Genomic DNA, 10,370 nt, shown 5'->3' on the forward strand with positions numbered 1-10,370 from the left:
TCGATCCAGCGTTTTTTCTCCCCCTGCTGCTGTCCTGAAGCAGCCCCCCGGCGGTACGACCAGGCCCGCATCCCGTGATCCTGGACACGGCCGCCGGTCCCTTGTGCGCCAGCCCGCTGGCGCCCCAGCTGTAACCACAGCTCCTGCGCGCCGCCGGAAACGGTGGTTTTCCTTAGCGCACCCCGCCGCGCTGCTACCCTGTAGCAATTTACCCCGCGGTCCTCATCGGCTGCCACATGGTGGCCACCTGCAGCCAACCCGGCTGAGCTGTAGTCATCGCCCACCTCCGCCCAGCCTTTCGGCCGGTCCGGGGAAATGGGCTGCCTGCCTCCTGCAAGCCCCCGACGTACACGCGCCACTCCCAGTGCGTGCCGTTCACCCTCCCCAGTTGTGGCTGCTGCTGCTGCTGGGACCTGCCTTCCTGGACACCACGGACCACCAGCGCGCGTTGCAAGCGGACATCCCCCTCCCCACATCCCCTTTCCCCATCCCCGCTCCAAGCTGTGCCCCCGCGATATGGGTGGCAGAAATCGAGCACATTCCCCCCACATAGCCACAAGAAGATCGGGAGCTGCCCCCGCTCCGGTCGCTCTAACTGAGAGAATCGGAGCGACCAGTCGAAGGTACCATAAGTAGCAACGAGGTTTCACTGCCGATGGAAATGGGAGCGCGAATGGCACACGCACACTGCACGCTCAAGACACGAAACGTTCGCACAACACGCCGACGAACACTCTGCAGCGCACGCCGTACTGAACCAATGGTGAACAGCGCGAATGGTCCTCGGTGAACAGCGGTGGTCTCCCGACGGCTCCGAGCAGTGTCGCGTCGCAGTAGATGAAATGCCCGTGCTATCGTTGTCGCCGAGCGCGTTCAAATCCGGGCACACAAAAAGATTTTTTGTGCTCAATTCCACCTTGAGATATGGGTATAGTGACTCTAGTTCACTGTAGATATGGGCGAACGCCGGAAAACGTCAACCTGGGAGCACCAACAAAAACAGAAACTCGAGCAGTCACGCCTACGCCGCGGCCCGCTGCTGCCGTCCGGTTTGTAAGCAAGCTACCCGAACAAGATTGCCTCCCGACTGAGAAAATTACGTCACTTCCGTCACAATTTTCTTTCATGTTGTTGTATTGAAGGGTCTCTCCTGAGTTTTCCTTCCTCCATGGCGTGGAGACCAACGTTTCTAGAAGACAACTTCAACAATCTAGAAACGCGGCGCCGCCATATTGAATCACACGGGATCAGCTGCGTTACGACGACGTTCATGCCCTCGGGGCGCTTCAGAGTGCTTCGACTTAAACAGCCTTTTTCGTCAGTATCGCACTGCGCATCTTTTTACTCGTAATAGTCATTTTAACATCCGAGGGTCGAAGGCGTAATTGTACGAATTATTTTAGGGCCCCGAGTGGTCGAGGTTGAACAATTAGTGTGCCACCTGTTGGTTTGAAAAACACGCTGTTAAAGATCCGTTGCCAAACAGGTGCTTCCGCTCCGTGAGAGTGGAAGAAATCGATTTCTTTCTTTTTCTACGTGGTTTTTCGTTTTTCAAGTCCGGCGCTTTGATAGCAGCTGCGTGTCATCAGCCGCTCGCACGCTGCGGTTGGTTTCGCTTTCGTAGTGCGGGCTGTTTCCGTTTGTTGTGCTCGCAAAGACTGTTGTTTGTCTGCCTTTTAATCTTTCAAAGTGTAATTGCGAATTGCTCGCCAGTTCATTGCTCAGAGGGGTGCAATTACATTTCCTTACAGGCGGGCGCTGGTATATAAAAACGATGCCAACTTATACCAACGTTGGCATTCCGCCTGCGCTTTCTTTGTCGAGGCCCATGGCCCCTCGTTGGCGATAGGGAAAAGAATTACTGCAAGTTTTTCAATCATTGCATTTTTCTGATAGGCGCACAAACACCGAGCTAATGCTCTTGCGTGCGCTCATCTGCAAACTTCGCTTGCGCTATGAACATGAGCACCGGTTGCTCTGTCGCGATTCCCCAGTTTGAGAAACCCATTTCGGCGTATATTCCTTAATTGTATTTATTTTATTCAAGCCCATTTGTAGTCATTATAAACCTTCCATGTAAATCTACACAAAAAGGGTGAACTTCAGGTCATTAAATGACTGCAGTAGTCTTTCCTAAAATTTTTAAATCGGAAATCAAAGTACACTCGCGCCTCGTTAATACGACCCCCGTTAATATGGACGACTAGAGTTATGTACAGTTTTTTGGGGGGACCAAGCTTTTTCAATGTATTTCCGCCTCGTTAATATGAAAACTCGCTGTCCGGACAATGGACAGGGGGAAAATGCACAGTGCCCAAGAAGACTCATGTTTTTTTGTCTCGGTAATATGGACGGAGATGAAAACAAAATCTCTGCACTACCCCGACAAGGTGCTTAGATTTCTGCATTTTGAGCGCATGACATCAGATGAATGCAATGAAAAAGTGCGAACGGCTGAGTGGTGGCCCTTTTCTTTGGTGGTTTCTTACTTTACAGTTCCCAATTGACGCGCTTCACTATTTTCCATATTGCTCGAACAACTGCGACGAAAACTCTCCAGCTTGTGCCACGCATAAAGCTGCATTCAGCAGTCGTCGGCCGACTGTGTACTGATATACGTATAGTAGCGGTTCATGAGATGTCAGCAGTCGTAGTAGTAGTTGGGTCATTTAGCCACGACACTCCTTCAAGCATATCATAGAGTGACAAAAATTTTTGCAACGCGCTATGTGGCCCCACAGGAAAATAATGCTGTTTCCGGAGATGCTCAAATTGCTGAAAGAACGAGTCCACTGTGTCTTAAACCTATTCCTGAAGACAGGAGGCATCAATGGGCCAGCAGTAGAGCGGAAGACCTCAAACAACCGGAATCTGGGAGATGAAATTGCCCGTATACACAAAAACCAAGCAGAATCTCCTGAAAAACATGAGAAAACTCGCTGGGGAGCATAAAGTTAGTGTCACATATAATAGGAAGTCTAAAATAAAATTATGAAGGAAAGAGGTGAGAAGATGACGTGGATTAAACGAAGACTAAAGAAGATGAAGAAGAAGCCTTCGGTGAGGGGGAAAGAGATGCTTGGTGAAGATAAGGAGAAGCCGGCGACAAGGCTTACGTGGACTAACGCGAAGGCTATAAAAGGGCGAGGGAGAGCGAGGCACGCGGGGAAGAACAGAGAGGCGGAGGCTCCGGCGGGTCAGGGACACATCGGCTGGAAGAGAATGACGCCAGCTACTGCTCCGGTGAGCTCGCTTTCTACGACTTCGCATCGGGGGCTTCCTGCCGTTCCTGAGCCCGTTCCGGGAAGTTAACTGAGGACGCTACCACCTGCTACGGCCAGAGGTGTCTCCAGCGCTGTTCCCACCCATCCGGGTGGTGCCCCCAACGCCAACAACACCGGCTTCACCCCCACGGGCGTGTGGACCGGGAGCTTGTACGACGCAGCCAGCGACGCCCGCCGCACAACGTCGAACGCCATATCGACGCCGGCTACTGGACCCATACAACGCCGCAGCCGCACCGAACCAACCGTGAGCACGAACGCCGGCCACTAACTGTAGAACGCTAGTAGTAGACGCTGGTAGCAGTGTTTCCGGGTCGTGTGTATCTATAGCCTTTGTGTTTCGTGCTTGTTTGTTAGTTTTGTTTGCTAGTGCGTGTGTCACGTAGGTTGTATTAAATGCGCATCTTTGTGGGTACACCTTTCGCATAGTCCATTCTTTCGGTCCGAGTGTTCTCCGGGGAGATCCGTGACAGTGACTATACCATGCAGCTACTTGTCAAACAAGAGCTAGAGCCCCAAGTTCACAAGTTAGCAAAAGGGCAGCTGCCCAGTGACCAGATGAAGGCCTCCAGACTGGAAAACTGCCACATGATGAAGCAGCTAAGCTGCAGTGAAGCCCCGAACTGGATTCTGTTCAGCGATTAGAAGACTTTAAATCTCGAACTGGCCTGGAACAAGCATAAACATTGAGGCTTGCTGCCGAACAGTTTTCTGCAAATTGTGCGAGTGCGAAAAAACCTGTTGGAGTCAAGAGCATCATGGTTTTTGGTGAGATTTCAGGCCTTGAAGAGATGGAGCTTGTTTTGCGAAAAAAATGGGCCAAATAAATGCGAAGACACACTCCGAGCTAATCATTCCCGGGGCTCAAGAGAATGCCAGAAACGTTTACTGGCAGCTTCAGCAAGACTGGCTTCCAGCACACAGTGTGGAGAAGACCCCCGAGTGGTATGAGGCAAACCACCTCACCTTCTGGACAAAGCTAAGCTGTCACGTTTCCCCGGTCTCAGTCTTTATAGGACTACTTCGCTGTTTAGGGGATAGTGGAGACAAAGGCGTGCTCTTTCAAGCACAAACCCAAAGAATCGATGAACCCTGCTCTTAATAAGGCCTGGAGCGAAATCACTCCAGACGGCGTCGCAGCTATTTCGAAGAAGGTCGACAAGTGTCTAGGAGTCTGTATCGAAGCATAACGTGGACACTTTGAACTTCAAATATAAGGTGTTGTATGGAATTGAATGTTCTTTCAAATAAAAAAAGCGCCCAATTTCATGTGTGCATTGAAAAGTTATTCTTTTTTCGTGTTAAAGTATTTTTCTGTCACCCTGTACACCACTAGGCGCGTAAAACTGCACATTATTTCAAGCACAACGGCGACGAGGATAATGGGTCTGCAGCTCCGAAAATCATATCTAAGTTCAACTTCGCTGGACACCAATATGCACAGTTGCAGGTCTTAATCACAACATCTTTTGTGTTTTTTTTTGTGATTCGTGATCACGCGCGACTCGCTTTATGGACAGATTTGCTCGGGAGCAATAAGTGTCCATATTAATGAGGCACGACTGTGATCGACTTTGAAAAGTAACGCTTTGTGAAAAGGAATGAATCAGAAACGGTTTAGTCTAAAAAAACTGCACTTTTTAACTATGCCTATGCGTGCAATTTCTATTTTGCCTGCAAAATTAGGTGATGATGGGCTAGGCTTTATGAAACATAACTGCTACCTAAAAATTGAGCTTCATTACTGCTTCAACTTCATTACTGGCCCGAGTCCCGGGGGACGCTTTTTTTTTCGGAGCTCCAGCGACTACGTCCGAAGCTAAGTGTTTTTTGGTATTTGCGCTTGTACATGCTGTAGGGGCGGTAGTTTTAAACCGTGTTGTTAAGGGTAGGAAGGCTAACCGGAAGTGTGTGGTGGTGCACGGTGGAAACAGTTATTGCCAAATACCGAAGGGGCAAACCCCCTAACATGGCACGAGGCAACCCTTAGGGGGCTGTCCTTACAGGGCAAAGGACAGCCCTTGGAGGTCTATCCGCTTCAGGGCGTCGGTAATTATCCGGCGCTGGTCAGCAGCAGCGGAGCTGGCCAGGAGAGTCTCCCAGTATGACTCCGCCGTGGTGGGGGACGGAGGGTGTGGGAAGGCAGGACATGTGAGGAGGACATGAAGGAAGTCTCCCGGTTTCCCGCAGAGCTTACAAGAAGAAAGGAATTGATCGGGGTAGCGGGCATGAAGGAGAATAGGATAGGGAGCAGTTCGGGTCTGGAGTCGGTGCCAGTGGGAGGCCTGGGTTAAGGTTAGGGAGGTAGCCGGCGGTGCGTAAACGCGCCGGGTATCTCGGTAGTTGGCAAGAATATCTTTGAACGTAAGCGGACGCTCCCGGGATGGCGGAGGAGGTCCAACTCCGGCCCAGAAAGTGAGACCTCGGGCGAGGGAGTGGACCTCCTCGTTACCCGGGAGGCCTGCGTGTGTGTGGGTCCAGATAAGGGTTACGGGGTGAGTGGGGTGCCAGAAGCCACGGTGCGGGATATCAGGTCTTTGGCGAAATTGGATAGGGCGGATTTTGAGTCGTAGATAATTTTGGTGGCAGAGGTGGAGGCAAGAGCGAGTGCAATGGCCGCTTCCTCTGCAATTTCCGATGAGTCTGTGGTGACGGTCCTGATGAGATTAGCCGGGCCTGAGAGTTAGCGACAGCGAGAACCATGCGGGAGCCCGACGAGTACGCTGTCGCGTCCACGTAGGCTACCTCGGGACTGTTGCCGTAGAGCTTCTGCAGAGCTTTGGCGCGGGCTGTCCTGCGTTCTCCGTCGTGCTCGGGGTGCATGTTCTTAGGGATTGGAACGATGATGAGATGGGAGCGTAGGTATGAAGGTAGGGGAACCCCCTCGGTAGGATGGGTGATCGGGGTGATGCCTAGCTGACAGAGTAGAGTGCGGCCTGCCGCGGTACTCGACAGGCGAGTCAGCTGTGCTGTTAGGGTGGCTTCCACCAGCTCCTCAAATGTGTTGTGGGTACCGAGGTTGAGGAGCCGGGCAGTAGAGGTGCTGGGGGGTAGGCGGAGAGCAACCTTCGTGCAGCTCCTGAGGAGCGCGTTGATGCGGTCCCGCTCCTTCTGCTTTAGGGGGAGGTAGGGGAATGAGTACGCCTTGCGGCTCGTGATTTAAGCTTGGGTGAGGCGGAGAGTGTTCCACTCTCGCAGACCCGCGCGCCGGTTCGCCACGCGCCGAATGAGACGGGTGGCTTGCTGGGCTTGGGTCTGGAGAGTTTGGATGGCGTTGCCATGCGCGCCGTGGGAGTGAAGGACGAGGCCCAGGATGCGAATCTTGGAGACCAGGGGAATGGGGTGGTTTCCTAGAGTCAGTGAGATGGGCGGGGACGTGCGGCCTGAGGCGGTAGAAGAATTCTGATTTAGAAGCGGAGCAGGCTAGACTGCGCGCGCGAGCGTATGAGTCGATGATGTTGAGGGCCGACTGTAGATTGTGTTCCATGTCGGCATCACTGCCTCGATTAGCCCAGACAGTGATGTCGTCAGCATAGAGGCTGAAATGTATGTCGGGTATTTGGGCGAGTTGGTGGGGGAGTTGGAGAACGGCTATATTAAAGAGGATAGGAGACAGTACAGCACCCTGAGGGGTTCCCCGTGCTCCCAGTGAGACACCGGACAGCCAGTGGTTGCCCATGGTGAGTGCGGCTATTCGTTCGGAGAAGAAATCGCGGACGTAACTGTACATCCGCGGGCCTACGCCTAGGGCGTGGAGGCCCTCTAGGATGGCTGCGTGGGTAACGTTATCGAAAGCTTTTGTTAGGTCGACGCCGAGGATAGCCTTGGTGTCGCCCGCAGAGGAGTCAAGGATGTGGTGCTTGAGCTGTAGAAAGACGTCCTGGGTGGACAAGCCCGGGCGAAAACCAAACATGCACGAAGGCATAAGGTTGTTGTTCTTCAAATACCGGCTGAGCCGGGTCTGGAGAACGCAATCCATGAGCTTGCCCACACATGACATAAGAGAGATGGGACGGAGGTCAGCGGGGAGAAGTGGTTTGCCGGATTTGGGAATAAAGACTACTTTGGCGTCTTTCCACTGAGGTGGGAGGGCGCCGCGCAGCCAGCATTCGTTGAAGTAGTCAGTTAGGGCTTTGACGGAGGGGGAATCGAGGTTGCGGAGTGCCTTGTTGTGCACTCCGTCGGGACCAGGAGCTGAGGACGCGTTGAGGCGCTGAAGTTCTGCCCTCACTTCCGCCTCGGTGATCGGTTGGTCGAGAAGGTCGTTGGGGGAGCCTGTGTAGTCAGAGTGGTCTGCGGAGGGATATGCCGCGAAGTAGAGATCACGAAGCTCCTCGAGAAGTTCCTGCGGGGAGGCATCGGATGTGTGTATGAGCTTTATGAGGTTGTGTTTCTGGTGTGTCTTGGACTGTCAAATCAATGAGATGGCGGAATAGGTTCCAGGTCTTGGGCAGGCTCGCGTTGCCGTCCAGCTTGTTACAGAGAGATTCCCAATTTTGGCGAAACAGTTTCAGCATGCGTCTCAATCTCCTTGTTGAGCCGGGCCAGTCGGCGTCTGAGTGTTCTATTCCAGCGCTGACGCCGCCACCTCCGTTCGAGACCCGCCTTGCCCTCCCATAGGTGCAGGAGATGGGAATCCATCGCGTCTGCAGGATATTCCTCTGGGAGTTGGCGACTCACGGCGCGGACATCACGCTGGAGATGGTCGCACCAAGTGGCTATGTCTGAGATGGTGTGTAGAGTGCGGGCTGCTCGGGAGGTGCGGAACGAGTCCCACTTCGTGATGGTAGCATCACGAGGGGTTTTACGTGTTGGGCCTGCTTGTAGGAGAATCTCGATAATGTAGTGATCAGTACCCAAATTTTCCTGGGTGTTACACCACGCAGCGTGCGGGAGGCGGTGGGTGAATGTGAGGTCAAGAGTAGTGTCTGCGCAGACGCTGTTCCCGGTGCGAGTAGGGGTGGTGGGGTCTGTGAGAAGAGAGAAGCCGGCCTGCTGAGCTGCGAGCCATACCCTGCGCTCCTTGGGGTGTCGGCTGTGTAGCCCCAGGCCGTGTGCGGGGCGTTGAAGTCCCCTACAATCAGAAGGGGGCATTTGTGTGCGGCTCGCTTAGCAAGCGTGAATAATCGGTCGAAGTCGTGCCGCAGCCACTTCGGGTGGCTGTATACGTTGGGGAAGAAGAGACTAGTATCACGAGCGCGCCGCGGCACGAGTTCGATGAGGAGATGATCTATTTCGGGGACGTCTAAGGGGTGGGAGATAGTAGTGAGCGCACGGCGTACAAGAAATGCAAGCCGAGGGGGTGTAAGAGAAAAGGGGACGATGGGCACGTAGCTGGGTAGGGTGAGGGGGTTGGAGGGCTCTTGCAGCGCGAGCACGTCGGGGCCGTCTGCCCGAGCTAGGAACTGGTGAAGCAGCCCCCGCTTGGAACCAAAGCCTCGACAGTTCCACTGCCAGATGGTTAGGCTAGTGCGTGGTCTCGCCATCACTGAAGCTTTCGTTTGCAGTGTAGGAGTTGGAGACGGTGTGGAGCCGGGCTTTATTTTTAGGCCGCACGGCAGCACAGGCTGTTGCGTGGCGAGACTCTTGCTCCTTAAATCGCTCGTCAATTTGGCGAGCAAATTCGTCTAGACGGGTAGTGAAGTTGGTGAATTGATTTGTGGAGGCCTGGATGGCCGTCTGCACCACGGCCTGAATTCTCGCCTCCATGAGTTGTTCGAAATTAGGAGACAGGGCTGGCGTCCCCTCGGTCGGGGTTGGTGTGGTCAGGCAGGGAGGTAGTGGGTGTTGCGGCCCGCTTCTTGGCCGGCTGTTCGCAAGTAGGGAGAGGTGGCGGCGGAAGAGTGGGGGTTGGAGCGGCCGGGGCCGCTGGTGCCGGGGTAGGGGTTTGTGCCTGCTGGGGGACATGCAACTGTGCCTAGAGGCGGTGGCTGGTGGTTTGGAGGGAGGCGAGCTGCGCGCGGACACGCAGCAGCTCTTCATAGAGGGGGTTGGCAGAGCCCTGGGAGACTACGCCTGCCCAGCTCACCTCATTGGTGCAGCGGCCACGTGCCTGGGCAGGTGGTCTCGGTGGCCCTGGAGGTGGTGGCAGCCTGGTTTCAGTCCAGGAGCGGGACCGGGCCTTGGGCTTGTGACGGGTGGACGGCTGTTTTGGTGCGGCAGGCTGCCGCGCCGGAAAGGACTTCGATGTGAGCTGCGGGGCCTGGGGCTTGCGGGTCGTGGAGCGGCTGCGGTGTTGGGGTGGAGCCTGACTGATGGGAATCTGGCTGGAGTTTGCCTCGGCGGCTCGCTTGACATCCCTGTACCTCTTTTTGACGAGGTATTGGGTGCGGAAGCGCGCCTTGCACGTTTTGTCCGCCGTCAGGTGTGCTTTACCGCAGACCTTGCACTGCGGCGTGCAGGAGTGGTCCTCAGGGGGGACAGCGGCGTTGCTTGGGACAGCGGCCGGGACAGCGGCGTTGCTTGGGAGCCGGGCACACATCCGCACGGTGACCGAGTGCGCCGCAGTTACGGCAGTGCTCGATCTTCTTTTTGAAGAGGTAGCACCTATAGAGTACAGAGGAGTAGTAGATGTGCTTGGGTATCCAGTCTTGTTCGAAGAGGATGATGATAGACTCTGTCGAGCCCATGCGTCTAAAGTCGAGGATGGGAGGGTTCCTCTCGTGACTGAGACGGTCCTTGATGTCTTCTCATATTTTCTAGCGCTTAGTGAACACAAGGGACAAGAACACAAATACACAGGACGTACGCGTCTTCAACTGTCGTTTAATCGAAAAACATTCAATATAAGACATCTGGCGACCCTGACCCTGTACCCTGCACACCAATCTTGCATGAAACAAGCATTCTAGGAACACTAAAAACGCAATCGGAACGGGAAATTTTCGACGCTATGTGCATTGATAAAGAAGGTTCAAAATGTGTCAGCACCCCATCTGTTTATCTATCAAAAAAAGAATTGTTCTTGAAACGTGGCGTTGCTACTGCGCGTGTGTGAATATCAGCATTTGAGATGTCTTATATTGAATGTTTTTTCGATTAAACGACAGTTGAAGACTAGCGTACGTCCTGTGTATTTGTGTTCTT

Source organism: Amblyomma americanum, chromosome 11 (genome assembly GCF_052857255.1).
Source record: "Amblyomma americanum isolate KBUSLIRL-KWMA chromosome 11, ASM5285725v1, whole genome shotgun sequence".
Taxonomy (NCBI): Eukaryota; Metazoa; Arthropoda; class Arachnida; order Ixodida; family Ixodidae; genus Amblyomma; species Amblyomma americanum.